At 38.6% G+C, this 19,149-nt stretch overlaps 2 pseudogenes; both read left to right on the top strand.

Moving 5' to 3' along the window:
• Positions 1-14,237: 14,237 nt before the first annotated feature.
• Positions 14,238-15,156, top strand: LOC137935210 (uncharacterized; annotated as a pseudogene).
• Positions 15,157-15,197: 41 nt separating this feature from the next.
• On the top strand, positions 15,198-16,577 carry LOC137935211 (uncharacterized; annotated as a pseudogene).
• The last annotated feature ends 2,572 nt before the right edge of the window (positions 16,578-19,149 follow it).

The raw sequence follows: 19,149 nt of genomic DNA on the forward strand, positions 1-19,149 counted from the left end.
CTTTTCTCATTCCTTTGCCCCCTAAGTAGGCTTGACGTCCCCCCTAGTTTTAGGGTTAAATATTAAAATTCTGCCTCTATGGCAATTTAACTTAAATAATGAATAAAAAACGAATTTAAAACAATGTGGAAAGAAAACTATTAACTCTGTAACTTAGTGCACTTCCGTTGTATGACTCGGTTATTCAGATTCTAAGGGAACCTGGACCTAGAGCTCATCAAGGAGACCTCCAAACCCTAGAGCTCATCAAGGAGAACTCCAAACCCTGTTTACCTAATTCAATGTTTCCCTTTTCTCATTCCTTTGCCCCCTAAGTAGGCTTGACGTCCCCCCTAGTTTTAGGGTTAAATATTAAAATTCTGCCTCTATGGCAATTTAACTTAAATAATGAATAAAAAACGAATTTAAAATAATGTGGAAAGAAAACTATTAACTCTGTAACTCAGTGCACTTCTGTTGTATGACTCGGTTAGCTATTGAGTCCACAAAATCTACCTCCCCTTGGAGAAAAAGTTTGTCCTCAAGCTCGTAAGATGGGTAGACCTATTTGAAGATGTCCAATCGCTCCCATGTAGCTATTTCAGGTTCTATAGTTGTCAAGTGGATTAGAATCTCCCACTGGTTATTGATCAAACGGGCAAGTAACATCGCAGCTGGTGTAAGAATGACTTGTCCGTCGTCCACTTGAGGAAGGAACGGAGCGGATGTAGGCGATGACCCCGTATATGGTTTTAGGAGGGAGACATGAAACACATCATGTAGCTTGGCTGTGGCTGGCAGTTGTAGTTGATAGGCTACTGGCCCCACGCGTCGAATAATGGAGAAAGGTCCCAAATACTTGGGGGAGAGCTTATGGCGTGGTGGTCCCGCAAGGGACTACTGGCGGTATGGTTGTAGGTGTAACCAAATATAGTCCCCTACCTCGTACAAGACGTCTCAGTGTCCCTTGTCGTAGCCATCTTTCATGAGAACCTGAGCTCGCCGTAGGCGTTCTACAATATTCTATAACACCTGGTTGCGATCCATGAGTGCCTAATCAATGGCATCCACGTGTGTGGACCTTGGAGTATAATAAAGAAGGCGAGGGGGATCCCGGCCATAAAGAGCCCTAAAAGGAGTGGAACGAAGTGTTGTAATAGTATTCAGCCCACGGTAACCAATGAACCCATTGCTTCATACGATTGCCCACAAGGCACCGTAAATATATTTTGGTGGTGCGGTTAACACCCTTGGTTTGACCATCTGTCTGAGGATGATATGCGGAGGAGAATTTCAATTTCGAGCCGCTTAGACGAAAAAGTTCCCACCAGAAAGTGCTGGTGAATACCGCGTCCCGATCACTGACATTAGATTCTGGAATGCCATGTAATTGGACAATATGCTCTAGGAAAGTCTGTGCAACCCGTGATGCTGTATATGGATGAGCCATAGGAATAAAATGTGCATACTTGGAGAATCAATCGACCACCAAAAATAGTACTGATTTTCCAGCTGACTGTGGAAGACCTCAACAAAGTCCATCGAAATATCGGCCCATACCTGTGTAGGGAGGGCAAGAGCTTGTAGAAGACCTACTGGACTTAAGTGGTCGACTTTGTTGTATTGACATACCTAACATGCTGAGACATATTTCGCAATGAAGGTCTTCATGGCTTGCCAATAAAAATATGCTCAAATACTTTGAAAAGTTTTCTGAATACATTCATGTGTGTTGTCTTTGTATGCAGAGAGGATGGCTGGAATCAACTCAGAAGTATGGGGAAGATAAATTTGTTGTTTGTAGCAAATAAGTGAATCATGGATGGACCACTTAGACTCCATTGTCCCCTCTGTAATTTTTCTATATAGCTCTTGTAGTACTAGAAGAGTGGATTGGCTTCTCTCACCCAATCTAGGATGAGGAAACGAGGCTAGCTGATTGCATATATATAAGCTACTGATGTTCAAAACGCCGTGACAAGGCATTCACTGCCTTGTTTAATCTCTTGGAACGGTACTCCACCGAAAAGTCAAATCCCATCAACTTATTGATCCAATGCTACTGTGGCAAAGTCGTGAGACATTGTTCAAGTAAGAATTTAAGGCTATAGTGATTAGTACGGATGACAAATGCATGGCCCCATAAGTAAGGGCGCCAGTGTAGGACCACCTTGGCCAATCCTAATAATTCCTATTCATACGCTGCCAATTTGTGATGACGAACTACCAACTGTCGGTTGAAATATGCAATAGGATGTGACTGTTGGGAAGCTGTAAGACAGGGGTGGAGGCGAGAGCTGTTCTGAGGGCCTCAAAGGACTGTGTGGCCTCCTCATTCCAATGAAAGGAATTCTTCTTAAGGAGACTGGTCAAAGGTGCTACCAACGGACTGTAATTCTGAATGAATTTGCGGTAGTATCCAACTAGACTCAAAAATCTTCGCAAAGCTGAGCAAGACTGAGGTTGTGGCCAATCATGAATTACCTGATTCTTTTCAAGATCAACAGTGACCCCCTCATGTGATATAATATGGTTGAGATAAGCGACATGTGAAGCCGTAAAAGAGCATTTGGATTTCTTCAAATAGAGCTGATGTGCTCGTAATAATTTAAAACAATCCGTAAATGTGCTAAATGCTCTTCTCCGGACTTGCTATATATGAGTATATCATAAAAAAAAACAAGTACAAATTTCTGAAGATAGTTGTTAAATACCTCATTCATCAGTGCTTGAAAAGTAGATGGTGCATTTGATAAGCCGAATGGCATGACCACAAATTCAAAATGGTCGTGATGTGTGCAAAGGCTGTCTTCTCTATGTTGGAGGGGTGCATACGAAGCTGATGATATCCAAAGCGTAAGTCTAGTTTAGTAAAGACGCACGACCCATGTAATTCATCCAGGAGATCCTCCACTACCGGGATATGAAACTTATCCTTCACTGTCTGAGCATTTAACTCCCGATAATCAATACAAAATCACCATGTGCCATCATGTTTCTTCACGAGCAATACGGGTGAAGAGAACGGGGACCGACTGTGTCGAATAAGGCCCTATTGTAACATAGCTTGGCACTGTCACTCGATTTCATCTTTCTGTAGGTGTGGATACCGGTACGGTTGAACTACCACCACATCAGAACTTGGTTTTAAATAAATCCTATGATCACAGTGCCTTAAGGGAGGCAATCCGGAAGGCTCATGGAAGAGGTCAGAGAACTCGTCGATAAGATTTTCAATAGTGCTGTCCGGGTGGTCCTGTGTGTGCATGTTATGAAGATGGTGGGGTGTGTCCACCTGACTGCTCTGTAATAGCACTTGGCTACCGCGCAATATAAAGCTCATAGTTAAAACAGAGAAGTCCCAATGTTTGCAACCATTTAATGCCTAACACCATATCAAAGCCGGTCAGAGGTATGACAAAAAATTCAGCATGAAATAAAGTAGTACCAATGGAAAATTTTACCTCTTTGCTGATCCCGTAGCTAGGGACTTTCTCCCGATTGGCCACTGAAACCGTGGCTGTAGGATGTGGAAGGATCTGTAACCAAAGATGCTGAGCAGCTGTTAAGCTAAGAAAATTGTGTGTACTTCCCGAATCCACTAGTCCCACAAATTCCTGGTTGAGGACTTGAGCTATGACTTGCATAGTTTTGGTAGATTTCTGCCCAGTAATAGCATGCAACGAAATCTCTGGTGGTTCCTCCTCAATGATATCATCATTATCTTCTGTATCCTTTGTTTCATCCAATTCGAGCCAAAACAATTTTTTACATTGGTGACCTGCCCGGTATCGTTCATCACAGTTGTAGCACATATTCTTGGACCTTCGTTCCGCCATCTCCGAACTTGTTAATTTTTTTTATATACTGAGGTGGAGGATCACTAGAGCGCGTGTCGGCTGCCAGAGTAGTAATCGGATTGTTTCTAGAAGGAGGTAATGCTGGATGCGGGACCTGAGGAAAAGTATTTCGTCACCCTTGCCGAGTGGAGGAAGTATTTCATTCCCCTTGCCAAATAGGCCTACGATGCTGAAGTCGTCGTCGTTGTTCCATTGCCCAAGCTAAATTCATTGCCCAAGCCAAATCCGAAGGGGAATGAAGTTCCACCTATAACCTCAGAGATTCATTGAGACCTGTTGTAAATAAGTGGACTTGCTAGTCGACTCGTACCAACAGGCCAGAACGAGCCAATTTTTCTTGGAATTGTTTTTGATATAGTTCAACAAATCCGGTTTGTCTCAACAGGACCAAATCTCCCAAAGGGTTACTGTGGGCGGGAGGGCCAAATCTAATTGTGCATAATTCTTTAAATTCCTCCCAATCCAGCACCAATCTTTCTAGTTCCACCTGGTGAACCTATAGTTGTGCCTCGTCTAACATATGGAAGGTGGCAAGTCCCACCTTATCAAACTCAACAGTTCCTTGATTTAAAAAAAAATTATCGCATCTATGCAACCAAATTAAGGGGTCGGCTGACCCATTAAAGGTAGGAAAAACTAATTTTGTGTACCTGGGTATTGTACCTCCATTCTGTAGTGCTTGGACAGCAGAGTGCCCAACCAACTGTTCCCCTCTTCGGTTGTACAAATGAGCCACCCCCTTGGGTCTGGAATAGATTGTCTCTCTGCCATTAGCACATACAACATGCTAGTTATCTTATTGACTTCCACTTCAATACCAAATTTTTTTGCCAACTCTCCTTGTGCTGTAGCCTGGTTCTCTTCTATCTTTTTTATCCTGAATTGAAGTTCTTAATTGTTGGATGTGTCCCCCATGTTACCCTACTCTGATACCAAGTAGTTATGGTCCCTAGTCATGGATCAAGTAACTCGGCGTGAGATTTGAGAATCCAGCACTGTAAGTGAGTTGTTGGCCTCGTTATGGAAGAAGAAAAATCCTTTCTTTGTGCTGATCTCGGCTTGAAGGAAATGAGCTCTCTTTATGAGGCTAATCCACTGCTTTAGGGTAAGGGCAGAGAGCCCTTACTGCTGCTGCTCAGACAGGACAAGAAAGACTCCTCCTTTGATCAAGGAAAAGAGGGTTTGGAACCCTCTTGGTTGCTGCTCGTGATAGGGCTGGAAAACTCCTATCTTGTATAACTTTTGGATCACGTATTAGAGGATCCTTACCTTCTTCTTGCTAGTCTTGATGCTTCAATTCCTTGAATCAATGCTGCTCGTGTTAAAAGGATGTAGAATCCTCACTTCTTGCTCGGAAAGGAGGGTAGAATCCCTCTCTTGCTGTTGATGATGAAGGAGGTTGAAGCCTCTCTTTGAACTCGGAAAAGGGACAAAAATTCCCCTCTCTGGCTCGGTATAGATCAATAGAAAATAGTAATCAAAGATGAGAGAAAGGTATTCAGATTCTAAGGGAACCTAGACCTAGAGCTCATCAAGGAGACCTCCAAACCCTAGAGCTTGTCAAGGAGAACTCCAAACCCTAGAGCTCGTCAAGGAGAACTCCAAACCCTAGAGCTCGTCCAGGAGAACTCCAAACCCTGTTTACCTAATTCAATGCTTCCCTTTTCTTATTCCTTTGCCCCCCTAAGTAGGCTTGAAGTCCCCCCTAGTTTTATGGTTAACTATTATAATTCTGACCCTATGGCAATTTAACTTAAATAATGAATGAAAAACGAATTTAAAACAATGTGGAAAGAAAACAATTAACTCTGTAACTCAGTGCGCCTCCGTTGTATGACTCAGTTAGCTATTGAGTCCACAACACCAAGACCTTTCAAGTTTGATGGAAACCGCAACCTGTGTCTTATTGAAACAAGAACCTTGGTATGGTGAAGACGCCACAAATTGGGATGGAAAATTCATTTTATAAGTCTGTTTGAATGCCGCAAGGAAACCTTGATAATTTTGAAATGTTTCTTCAAGAATTCAAGAAGAATACCTCACAATATGAATAAATCTAGAAAACTCTCTAATCCATGTACCAGGTCCTCAATTTATAGTAGAGGATGTGGTAGCGTCCATGTATAATTAACTTCCTTCTCCTAATTACATTCAACCTCTAACTCTTAAAGATAAGCGTATCATGATAAGATAACTCAAGTAAACTAGAAGTCTAATATAATTCAAACTCTAACTCCTAATGATGATGTGACCTCTAGGATAAGATGTCAGCTCTTGGCTATCCTTGTGGGTTCCATGAGATTTTCTAACCAACTCATGGTTCTCTTTAGGATAAGATGCCAGCTTGTGGCTATCCTTGTGGGTCACACAAGATCTTCTAACCACATGCACGTTGGCCATGCAATTACTCAATGCACATGTATGGTTGTTGGGCTCTCTTTCCGATCAAATTTGATGAGTAAAACCAGCCTTTGTTCACCCTCCGTAGTGACCATACTCTCTTCTTGTTGTAGAACTCTCCGGACTAAATTATTTAGCATTTCTTTGAATTTTTTAGCTCGCGCCCTCTTCACTAGACCAACTGGAACTTGAATTGGTTTGTGAGTATTTCGTGCAGCCTCAATGTCCTCATCATTCCCCTCCCCCCCTCTTGAGAAGGATTTGTCCTCAAATCATCACCTACATCAAAAGGACTCAAATCAGTAACATTGAAAGTAGCACTAACATTGTACTCACTAGGTAAGTCAAGTCTCTAGGCATTGTCATTGATCCGTTCGAGTACTTGAAAAGGTCCATCTCCTCGAGGCAGCAACTTAGAACGTCTTTGTGCCAAAAATCTTTCTTTCCTCATATGTAACCACGCCCAATCACCGGCTTCAAAAACTAGCTTGTGACGTCCCTTGTTAGTTTGTTTGATGTATTGTTCGGTTCTCCTCTCTATGTTGAGTCGTGCCCTCTCATGGAGTTGCTACACAAATTTTGTCTTCTTCTTACCATTTAAATTTACATGCTCGAAAATAGGTAAACGTGATATATATAAAGGAGTTAAAGGATTAAAACAATAAATAATTTCAAACGGTGAGCACTTAGTAGTAGAATGAATGGTACGCTTATAAGAAAACTCAACATGTGGTAATCAATCCTCCCAAGTCTTAATGTTCTTACTAATGACAACCCTCAACAAAGTGGATAAAGTTCTATGAACTACTTCTGTTTGACCATCGGTTTGAGGATGACAAGTAGTAGAAAACAAAAGTTTCATTCCGAGTTTTCCCCGTAATGTCTTCCAAAAGTTACTCAAGAACTTAGCCTCCCAATCTGACACGATCGTCCTAGGCATACCATGTAACCTTACAATCTCCCTAAAGAACAAATCGGCAACATGAGAAGCATCGTCAATCTTATGACAAGGAATAAAATGTGGTCATCATGATAAAGATCCTTAATGTGCTCAAAACCAAGGAATTTACCATCAAGAGTAGAGATTAAGGTATACCTGCGTGAAAGTGCATTCGCAACCACATTTTTCTTACCTTGTTTATACCGAATGACATAAGGAAAAGTTTCAATGAACTCAACCCATTGAGCATGTCTCTTGCTCAGCTTGTTTTGACCTTTCAAATGTTTCAAGGATTCATGATTCATACAAATCACAAAATCCTGTGGCCACAAGTAGTGCTGCCATGTTTCTAAAGCTTGAATCAAGGCATACAACTCTTTGTCATAAGTGGGGTAGTAAGTGTAGCCCCTCTTAGCTTCTCGCTAAAGTACGCAAGTGGTCTCCCTTCCTGCATTAGAACACCACCTATACCTACACCAGAAGCATCACATTCAATTTCAAACGTTTTAGAAAAAATAGGTAAAACAAGTAAAGGAGAGTAAGTAAGCTTATGTTTAATAAGTTGAAATGCCTTCTCATATTCTTTACCCCATTTGAATGCAACGTTCTTCTTGATAACTTCGGTAAGCGGTGCAACGATGGTGCTAAAATCTTTCACAAACCTCCTATAAAAACTAGCAAGTCCATTAGAATTTTGAACATTACCTACACTGGAGGGGGTCAGCCACTCTTGGATGGCTTTGATCTTCTCTTCATCAACCTCAATACCTTTAGTACTCACAACAAAACCTAGAAAAACAAGCTTATCGGTGCAGAAAGTACACTTTTTGAGGTCAGCATATAACTTCTCCTTTCTAAGCACCTCCAAAACCGAATGCAAATGTGAGACATAATCATGCAAATTCTTGCTATAAATTAGAATATCATCAAAATAAACAACAACGAATGTACCAATGAAAGCACGCAAAACATGATTCATTAAGCACATGAAAGTACTAGGTGCATTAGTTAATCCAAACGACATGACTAACCACTCATACAATCCATATTTAGTTTTAAAAGTTGTCTTCCATTCATATCCTTCTTTCATTCGTATTTGATGAAACCCACTCTTAAAATCAATTTTAGAAAACACACAAGAACCATGCAGCTCATCTAACATATCATCTAAATGAGGGATAGGGTGTCGATACTTTACCGTTATGTTGTTGATGGCTCTGCAATCAACACACATCCTCCATGTCCCATCCTTCTTAGGCACTAGATCACCAGTACTGCACAAGGACTCATGCTTTCTCTAACATGCCCTTTCTCCATCAATTCTTCGATTTGCCTTTGAAACTCCTTCGTTTCCTCCGGGTTGCTCATATATGCTGGTTGGTTTGGAATTGATGCATCGGGAACGAAATCGATTTGATGTTCAATCCCTTGGATAGGTGGTAACCCATGTGGTGCCTCCTAGAGAAACAAATCCTCAAACTCCTACAAGAGAGAAACAACAACACTATGCAACAAAACGTCAAGTTGGTTAATGTTTAAAAGAGCCTCCTTGTACATGAGTACAATCATCGGCTGTTTTGAAATCATCACTCGCTTAACCTCACTTGTTGCATAAAAATTTCTTTATTTTCTCTCTGTTTTTACCTCACCAAATTCAACATTACTCTTTTTTTTTTCTCCCTTTGGCCGTGTGTCTCTCTTTTCCCTCACTCTCACTATGTACAACCTCATTTTTTTCACTCTCATTCTTTTTCTCTCTCAAGTTCTTTTGATCTCTCTATTTATTTTGTTCACTCAATTGTTGCAACCTTACTTGATCCTCATAGACTTGTTTTGGTGTCATCGGAACTAGAGTGATTGTTCATTGATTTTTTGTGAATGAGTACTTGTTGGCGAAGTCATCATGCTGCACACGCCAGTCAAATTGTCACGGTCTTCCTAAGAGGAGATGTCCAACTTGCATTAGTACCACATCACACAATACCTCATCCTCATATTTACCGATTCGAAATGGTACCACAACCTGCTTCATAACCTTACTTCACCACTATCATTCAACCATAGCAACTTGTATGGACAAGGGTGCTTAAGTGTTGTGAGCCCTAGCATTTCAACCATGGAAGTACTAGCAATATTAGTGCAACTACCACCATCGATGAGCTCAAGAAGATCTTTCACATGGCAATGAGTGTGAAAGATATTCTCTTATTGTACTTCTTCTTTCTCTTCTTGAGCTTGCAAGCTTAAGGATCGTCGTGCGACTAGTCCAAGCATCTCACCATGATCTACCCCAAACTCCTCATCTCCTATGGGGGCATCCTCCAATGGCGGCATGTCATCTAGATCAGTTTCGTCTTTGGAATCAATTTCACCGTTTTCTTGGATCACCATAACTCGCTTGTTTGGACATTGGCTAGCTATGTGTCCACTCCCCTGAAATTTGAAATATTTAAATTGGCTAGAATGAGTCAAAATAGGGGCTGATTTACTTTCAGAAGCCATGGTAGTGGTGACTATTTTGGGGCTGGGGTTAGCCTTGAAGGTGGATGGGTTTTCTTCTTTCTTTGGGTAGTTTGACCTCCAAGGTGTTTTACTTGAATTATGTGGAGCTGGTCTTGGCCATATACCACCCCTCTTGAGTTGCCTCTCAACTTTGATAGCTATATGAACCAAATCCACTAATTCCACATAATGGTGTATCTCAATTGTGTTAGCAATCTATCGGTTTGAACCATTCAAAAATCTAGCCATTGTCGCCTCTTGATCCTCCTCCACATTGGCTCTAATCATAGCCATCTCCATCTCTTTATAATACTCATCAACGCTCTGGTTACGTTGATGGAGACCTTGCAACTTAAGGTATATATCCCAATAGTAGTGACTTGGTACAAATCGTCGTCTCATCACTCTCTTCATCTCTTCCCAATTTGCAATAGGATGTTCTCCATTCCACCTCATATTGATGCACAACTGATCCCACTACACAATAACATAATCAGTAAATTATGTTGAATTTATGGAAAAGAGAAATACTTCATTGACTTCATTAACTTCATTAACTTATTATAATCAGAGTACATGAACCTCTATTTATAATAGAAAACGGTAGTAGGGTCCAATTACAATAAAACTACCTTGGTCCCAATTACACCCAAACTCTAACACTTAAAGATAAGTCCTAGAATAATTAAATAACTCAATATAGATAAAAGACAAACATAACTCAAACTAGAACTCATCTAGGACGTGACCAAAAGATAAAGATGCCTTTGTGAGTCCATCTTGATCTTCTAACTTATGTGATAAGGATGCCAGCTCATGGTAATCATGGTGGGTCCTACTTCTTATGGGCTTTGGCTCATCTTGTGGGCCTTCCTTGGTTGTGTGGGCTTGAAGCCCATCTTCCAACACCCTTTCAAGCTGGGGGTGAGAAAACATCATGAACTCCTAGCTTGTTGCAAATGATGTAAATAATCTTTTTTTATAAAATGACACATCTTCCAACACTCCCCCTCACACTGTTGCGTCCTTCCATGAGGCCCTGCTGGCATAATATAAGTGAGAGTAAAAATCACTCTTAGTCGGTAAGACATTGCTCCATAGTCCAGTCCTAATGTTGGATGCATGACACACTCAGTCTTCTGTAGGTAGTGTGTCTATCGGCATTGCTTTGAAGTGTCCACCACTGTGTCCCTCCATAGGACAACGACTCTCAAGTGGTAGGAGTAATAAAATCCATTACAGGAGGGGGGGGGGGGGGGGTGTTTATTTATAATGGTGTTCCAATCCAAACACCGGCTCTCATGGTATCCCAACCATGATATTTTTAAGAGTTAAATTTATCATGGTGTCCCAATTTGGGCACCGACTCACTCTCATGGTGTCCCAACCATGATATTTTTGAGAACCAAATAAATTATGGTATGAGAAAAGGTACTGAGGCCTCATCTTCTTCAATAATAATGTCTCATCCAAAGAGATATAATAGCATCTACTGTAATGTAACACGATCATCTTCCAACACATATAACATGAACCAAAATAATAAACCTTGAAGAAGGACCCATGAAATAATCATAATCCGCTATAAATATTTTTTCTTAGATGAATAAGCTTTATCTTTTGTGCTCCCCCTTTCTTGGATATTTTGAATATATGGAATAAAATACCTCTTTCTTGTACTTCTTCTACTTTTCCCCCTCAAGCTGGGAGGTAATGGCAGTGATCCCAGCTTGAACCAAATATAATAGATGTAGCAAAAAGCCAAAATAACAGAGATGTATAAATGAGCCCTCAAACCAGGGAGAAGTGAGATATTTTTATGATATATTAGCACAAAAAGTGCCACAAAACAATGGGTACAAATTCGGATTTTTTCAATGCAACAAAATACTATCATGACTTTTGATTCTTCCAATGCGAATATATCTTTAAATATAGATCAGATTTACATGAAATTTACTCCTTATGAAACTAGACTTAAATACCTTTCATCAAAGTATAAATTTTCTTCAAAAAATATAACTATCAGAAGATAAATAATCTGATATATTTCGGTCTCTATCATCTGGCCGAGCTAAGTATTGTTTCTCCCTTTTTTCAGCATGACCCTTGCCGCTTCTAAGATTAATATCTTCTTATAAAAAACTCAGATCGAGAATTGGTAGAATAGGTAAGAATATATATATATATATATATATATATATTGATATATAATTCTCCATATGAAGTCTAGTTCTTGATAACATAAAATACCTCGAAAGTTGAAGCTTTTTGGTGCGTCTCAAACCTTTTTTTCAACCTGACCTTCGCTGTTTCAAATATCAATTTCTTTTTGTAGATAACTCAGATAGAAAATTGGTTGAATATTTAAGATAATATACTTACAGATATTTCTTTTGATATATATATTTCTTCATATAAAGTCTCGTTCTTTATAGCACAAAATACTTTAGAAGTTGAAGTTTTCTACTGCACGTACCTCTTTTGTAATTTGACCTTTGCTCATTTAAATATTGATATTTCTTTGTAGATAACTCCGATTGGAAAAAAAATTTCTTGGAAAGTAGACTCAAATATTTTCCAGAAATATATAATTTTAAATATAAAAATCTCAATATAGAAGTGAAAAACATAAAGCAAACTATAGATGTAGAGATTGAAAACAAATAACTATGAACCTAGACTTAGGGTTTAGGGTTTAGAGAAAAAGATCTCATTATCTTTGTGGGTTGACAAAGTCAACTCATAGAACCTGCTCTGATACCATGTTGAATTTATGGAAAAGTGAAATATTTCATTTACTTCATTAACTTATTATAATCAGAGTACATGAACCTCTATGTATTAGAGAGGACAGTAGTAGAGTCCAATTACAATACAACAACCTTTGTCCCAATTACACCCAAACTCTAACACTTAAAGATAAGTTCTAGAATAATTAAATAACTCAATATAGATAAAAGACAAACATAACTCAAACGAGAACTCTTCTAGGGTGTGACTAAAAGATAAAGATGCCTCTGTGAGTCCTTCTTGATCTTCCAACTTATGTGATAAGGATGTGATGAGAATGCAAAATATCATATTTTAATCCCTTAGTGCTTAGGTTTTTATAATTATTTGGTGCCTAAACATACTCATTATTCTTATATTTTGATTTAGGATGCGAATGGAAGTGTTAAGTGCAAAACGAAGTTAATTGGGCGATTCTAGATAGTTTCGACATTGCTTCATAATCTAGTCATACCTCTCTCATCCGAGCTCTGATGAAGTTGATTCAAGATGTTATGGAATTCCAATAAAATTTTCTACAACTTTTATGTTTTGAATTGTAAGCAATACTGGCTTCATCGAGGTCAAAACCGGGTTCGAAGTCACAACACATGCATTGTGACCCAGACCAGATGCACGAAAAGAAAAACCCTAAACCGAGAGAAAGAAGGGGAATAAAAGGAGAAAAGGAGTTCGGTGCCCCATACCTCATTTTCTCTTCTCCTCTCTCTATTCTCTAGTTTTTTCTTTAGATTTCGTCATGGCCCTGCATGGCTAAACTTTCAGACTTGGTCAAAGGAAACTGAAGCCTCGATATCAATACAACTGTGAGATCTGATTTATTTTCATTGTTCAATTTATGTTCTGAGTATCCGATGTTCTTCTGAAGTTTTCTTTCATGATTGTCTCATTTAATCCCTAGGAGGCCTACTAGTTTATTACTCATTACAATCTACTATTAGGTTAGATGTCAAATCCTTAATTGATTGATCTCTCTAACTTGTGAAGCAATCGAGATTTGATGATTTGCTGTATCAGGAATTATTAGATCGTGAGAAGAATTCTGGACTAAATTAAATACAGCCGCTTGTGCTTGTGTTGTTTAGCTTCATCGATCTGTCTAATTCTTAAGGTTGTTGCTAGATTAAACCTTTAGCGCTTGTCTTGGGCTGTTTAGTAGTTAGGGTTAATTAACTACGAAAGAAGAGATAGGAAGATAGTTCCAACGGTGAATATTCAAGTGCAAATTGATATATGCTTGCATCGATGATCAATTGTGAAATTTCGATGGTGGATGTTGACTTAGACCAAGGTTTGTTCTTTTGATTGATTTCGATTCTTTTAATTTGAATTGTTTCTAAGTTGTTTTTTTTAAAAGTGTTTTCGTTACACACAACCGCTCCCCCCCCTATCCTATCCTTGTTCACGGAGCATAAAAGTAGACTAATCACTCTTCGTGGGATCGATCTTTACTTGCACTACTACATATATTTTTAGGAGTATAGTTTTTTTTTTTGGGTTGCCTGCGACAGCACACCAAATTTTGGCGTCGTTGCCGGGGAATGATTCTAGTTGATTTTTGTGCGTATTGTGATCATTGTTTCATTCTTCAAATTTTTGAAAACAAAGTTATTAGTTTTTCCGTGTTACGATTTTGGCAGAATTCTGACTCTTAAGCCAAATTCCACTATTTTCTTGGATTTTTAGAATTTTTATTTGTTTTCATTATTCTAGATTTTTCCTGACTTATTTTTCATGTTTTAATAGAGTTCCCTTGATTTTTTATGACTTTAACTCGATCTTCTAATCAAGGTGATTTGCAGTGCGATCCAGAAATAGAGAGAAATTTGTGTAGGTTAAGGAAAGAAACTCAGAGGAATTCTGAAGAGAGCGATCTAGCTCTTGATTCCCCATTTGATAGCGAACCTGATTTAGAGGAGGAGGAAGTCATGGCTGGAAATCGAACTTTGAAAGAGCTTGCAGCCCCTGATTTGAATCAACAATCCTTATGCATAATGCTCCCCACTTTAGATGCTACTACATTTGAATTAAAATCTAGACTAATACATCTCTTGCCCACATTTCATGGTCTTGCAGGTGAAGATCCTCACAAGCATCTAAAGGAGTTTCATGTGATATGCACGAGTATGAAACCCACGGGGGTGACTGAAGAGCAAATTAAATTATGAGCCTGTCAGTTTTCTTTGAAGGATTCAGCTAAGGATTGGCTCTACTATTTACCCTCCGAGAGTATTACCACATGGGATGAGATGAAGAGATTGTTTATGGAGAAATATTTCCTAGCTTCAAGGGCAGCCAACATTCGGAAAGAAATTTGTGGTGTAAGGTAGCATAACGGAGAGTCCTTACACGAATATTGGGAATGTTTCAAGAAATTATGTGCAAGTTGTCCTCATCATCAGAATAGCGAGCAATTTCTTATCCAGTATTTCTATGAGGGCCTTCTACCCACTGATAGGAGCATGATTAATGCTGCTAGTGGAGGATCTTTGGTGGATAAAACTCCCGAGGCCGCGAGAAACTTAATTGCAAATATGGCGGCCAATTCTCAACCATTTGGCACTAGGCTTGACCTTCCATCTAAGAATGTTAATAAGGTAAATATTTCCTCCCTTGAACAACAAATTGTGAGTCTAACTTCTCTTGTTTGTCAAATGGCTGTAGGTAATACACAAACAGTGAAGGCTTGTGGGATTTGTTCAGTAGTAGGGCATCCAACCGATATGTGCTCAACTCTTCAAGAGGAGTCCACTAAGCAAGTGAATGCGGTAGGTGGTTTTCTTGGACAACCGCAAATGAAGTATGATCCTTATTCGAACACGTATAACATGGGATGGAGGGATCATCCCAACATTAGCTATGGGAATCCACAAGTTAATCAGCCCGTGACTCAAAATCACCCAAGTTACCGGTAATATAGGCAGCCATATCCCCCTAGAAAACAACCGGGCCAAACTTCCAATTCTGGTATGTCATTAGAAGATATTGTTAATCTCTTGCCACTAATAATTTGCAATTTCAACAGGAGACAAGGGCCAATATTCAAAGTTTGGATAATCAGATGGGTCAAATGGCAACCTAAATTAGTCGGCTAGAGGCACAAAGTTCAGGGAAATTACCCTCTCAAACGATAGTAAATCCAAGAGAAAATGTAAGTGCAATCTTTTTGAGAAGTGGTAAAGAGGTTGAGATTCCGGTAAAGGCAACCCCTGCATCGTCAGAGCAAGAAAAGGAGAAAAACGTCGTTGCAGACAGGAATGTTCCCGATGATGATGACGTACCTAAGCATAAGTTTCCACCTCTTTCTAATTATAAACCAGTTCCTCCTTTTCCTGCGGCTTTGGCAGATTCTAGAAAATATGAGCAAAATAAAGATTTATATGAGACTTTTCGTAAATGTGAGGTAAATATTCCATTTTTATATGCTATTAAACAAATGCCTCGTTATGCTAAATTCCTCAAAGAACTATGCACAATTAAAAGGAAATATAAACTTAAAGGATGTGAGAAGGTGAGAATAGGGGAGAATGTTTATGCAATTATGCAAAGAAAACTCCCTACTAAGTGCAAAGATCTAGGTATGTTTACTATCCCTTGTATGTTAGGTAACATCAGATTTGAGAAGGCCATGATAGATTTAGGAGCTTCGATTAATGTCATGCCATATTCTATATATGCTTCTTTGAAACTTGGACCTTTGAATAAAACTGGTATTGTGATTCAATTGCCTGATAGATCTAATGCCTATCCTAAGGGTGTACTTGAGGATGTTCTTGTGCAAGTTAATAATTTGATTTTCCCTACTGATTTCTATGTGCTTGATATGGAAAATGGTGACCAAATTGCTCCTATTTTTGTTAGGAAGACCATTCTTAAAGACATCCAAGACTAAGATAGATGTTCATAGTGGCACACTTACCATGGAATTTGATGGTGAAATTGTTAAGTTTAACATTTATGATGCCATGAAATATCCTGGTGATGATAATCTTGTTTATTTTATTGATGTGATTGATTGTTTAACACAGGAATTTTTTGAACTTGATGGAAAGAATTGGAAGTTGCCATTAATAAGTATCTTGAGAAAGAAAATGAGGAGATAGCCTTGAGTTCTGATTTGCAGGATACTATTGCAGTGTTGAATGATATTCCTTAGTTAGAACAGTCAGGTAACGTTCTTTATATCGTGTTACTTGTTTCTAATGAGAGACCTCTAACCTATGTTTTGCAGGCTCCCACTCCAGATTTGAAGCCTCTCCATAGTCACCTCAAGTATGTGTTCCTTGGAGATGGAGGAACTTTACCAGTGATCATCTTCAGTAAACTTAGTGCACTGCAAGAAGAAAAGCGTGCAGGATGAACTTCATTTGCAAGAAACGTCCCCTTATGAGCAATTGCATGCCGCGAGTGTGACATTACTTGGTATGCAAATTTTGTAAATTATTTGGTTATTAATATGTTACCTCCTGGTTTGTCTAGGTCTCAAAGAGATAAGGTTAAGAGTGATGCCAAATACTATGTGTAGGATGACCCATAATTATGGAAGCATTGAGTCGAGCCAATGACAATAAACAAAGGCGCTGCTTGTGAGGCAACCCAAGGGGAGTTCATTCCCTTTTCTCTTTATTTTTCACATTTATATTTTGGTTATTTGTTCCTTGACTTTATATTTCACCTTACACTGGGGACAATGCAAGTTCTAAGTGTGGGGGAGGGGATTTAGGTTGTGCTTCAATTCTGTTTTAAGAAAACATTCTTTGTTTTTTGTGGTTTTTAATGATTTTTGGTTGTGTATATCATGAGCAAGATTAAATTAGGCTCTTGAAAGATTCATAACATGATTGAATAAGTAATCTTCCAATCGAGAATGAATTAGTCTAGTTATTTTCTTTGAGGATGGTAGTGGCTAAATTTAGTAGACAAAAGCCGGTGAGATTTTGAGCCTTTAGATTGACACATCCATATCAGTCTCACTATTTTCTTTCATGAGAGATAATCTTCCATGGATTTGTTTCTCTAGAACTTGCCTTGATTCTCTTTGAAGTCACATTGACACATGCATGCATGAACTTGATTAAGGCCCTCTTTGTTATAAACTAAATAGCCTACCTTGTAATTAAATTTTTTCTCCTTTTGTTGGACCCCTTTGAGATTTATTGGTTTTTTTTGTGTGTGTGAACCCACGTTACAAGCTTTAAACCTGAAAAAAAAAGAAAAAAATAACATTTACCCAAGCCGTAGAGCTAGTGGAGCATTGTTCATCATAATCGTTCGTATGGGTGTGAGTGTAGGAGTGTCTGGATTTGTGGTATGGCTATGACTGGTGAAATGGAACATATTTTCATCCTAAATTCATGAGTTCCATTGTTATTTAAAAAAAAAAGTGAAGAGAAAAAGAAAAGAAGAAAGGATGTGATGGAAGGAATGGCTTTTAAAGTTACAAACTGTGTGTGTTCATAATTCTTCCTAAAATTACAAGAAAGGGATCTATTTATATGAGATAGATACAAATTGAAGAAGATGTTGAGTGGAGTGATTGGTTTTACATGTCTAATATATTCGAGCTTGAGTTGATTCATTTTTGCTCCACTAGTTTCTATGGCTTTTGAGCTACATTCCCAAATATTTACCACCAAGAACCTAAACCCTGTTACAACCCTTGAAAAGTCCTTATGATTTGTGTTATGCATGTGATATGAGTGGTGGAGAATGAGAAGATATGCAAGCCTTTGGTAGATCATTTTCATTGGAATGAATTTGAGAGAAACACATACCATTCAAAAACATGAGAGTCGAGCGTTTATTTCTGTGAGGGTCTACTTATTTAGCTTACTCCATCTTTGAATGAAAATACTTACTAAGTAATTGTAAGTTGTTTAAGAATATTTTTTCATGATATGTTATGATTTTTGAAGAGCTTGGTTATTTTTTCTTGATGGCATTACAACCTTGGTATTTTTGAGAAAGTGAATTTGAGTTTTGCCCGAGGACGAGCAAAAGCTAAGTGTGGGCAAATTTGATGAGAATGAAAAATATCATATTTTTATCCCTTAATGCTTAAACTTTTATAATTATTTGGTGCCTAAATATATTCATTATTCTTATATTTTGATTTAGGATGCAAATGGAAGCGTTAAGTGCAAAACGAAGTTAATTGAGAAATTTTGCACAGTTTCAACATTGCATCATAATCTAGGAATAACTCTCTCATCCAACCTCTGATGGAGATGACTAAAGATGTTATGGAATTCCAAGAAAACTTTCTATAACTTTAATGTTTTGAATTTTGAGTAATACTGACTTCATCCAAGTCGAAACTGGGCTTGAAGTGGCGGCACGTGCACTGTGACCCATACCAGATGCATGAAAAGAAAAACCTTAAACTGGGCAAAAGAAGGGGAATAAAAGGAGAAAAGGAGTTCAGCGCCCCAGACTTCATTTTCTCTTCTCCAACTTTTCCTCTCTCTTTTCTCTTGTTTTTTCTTCAGATTTCTTCATGGCACTGTGTGGCTAAACTTTCAGACTTAGTCAAAGGAAACTAAAGCCTCGGTATCAATACAACTGTGAGATCTAATTTATTTTCATTTTTCAATTTATGTTTTGAGTATCCGATGTTCTTCTGAAATTTTCTTTCATGATTGTCTCATTTAATCCCTAGGATGCCTACTAGTTTAT

The sequence above is a fragment of the Aristolochia californica genome, unplaced genomic scaffold (assembly GCF_029961685.1).
Source record: "Aristolochia californica isolate CCGP_79_NKW_82.1479 unplaced genomic scaffold, dmAriCali1.0.hap1 SCAF_6, whole genome shotgun sequence".
NCBI classification, from domain to species: domain Eukaryota; kingdom Viridiplantae; phylum Streptophyta; class Magnoliopsida; order Piperales; family Aristolochiaceae; genus Aristolochia; species Aristolochia californica.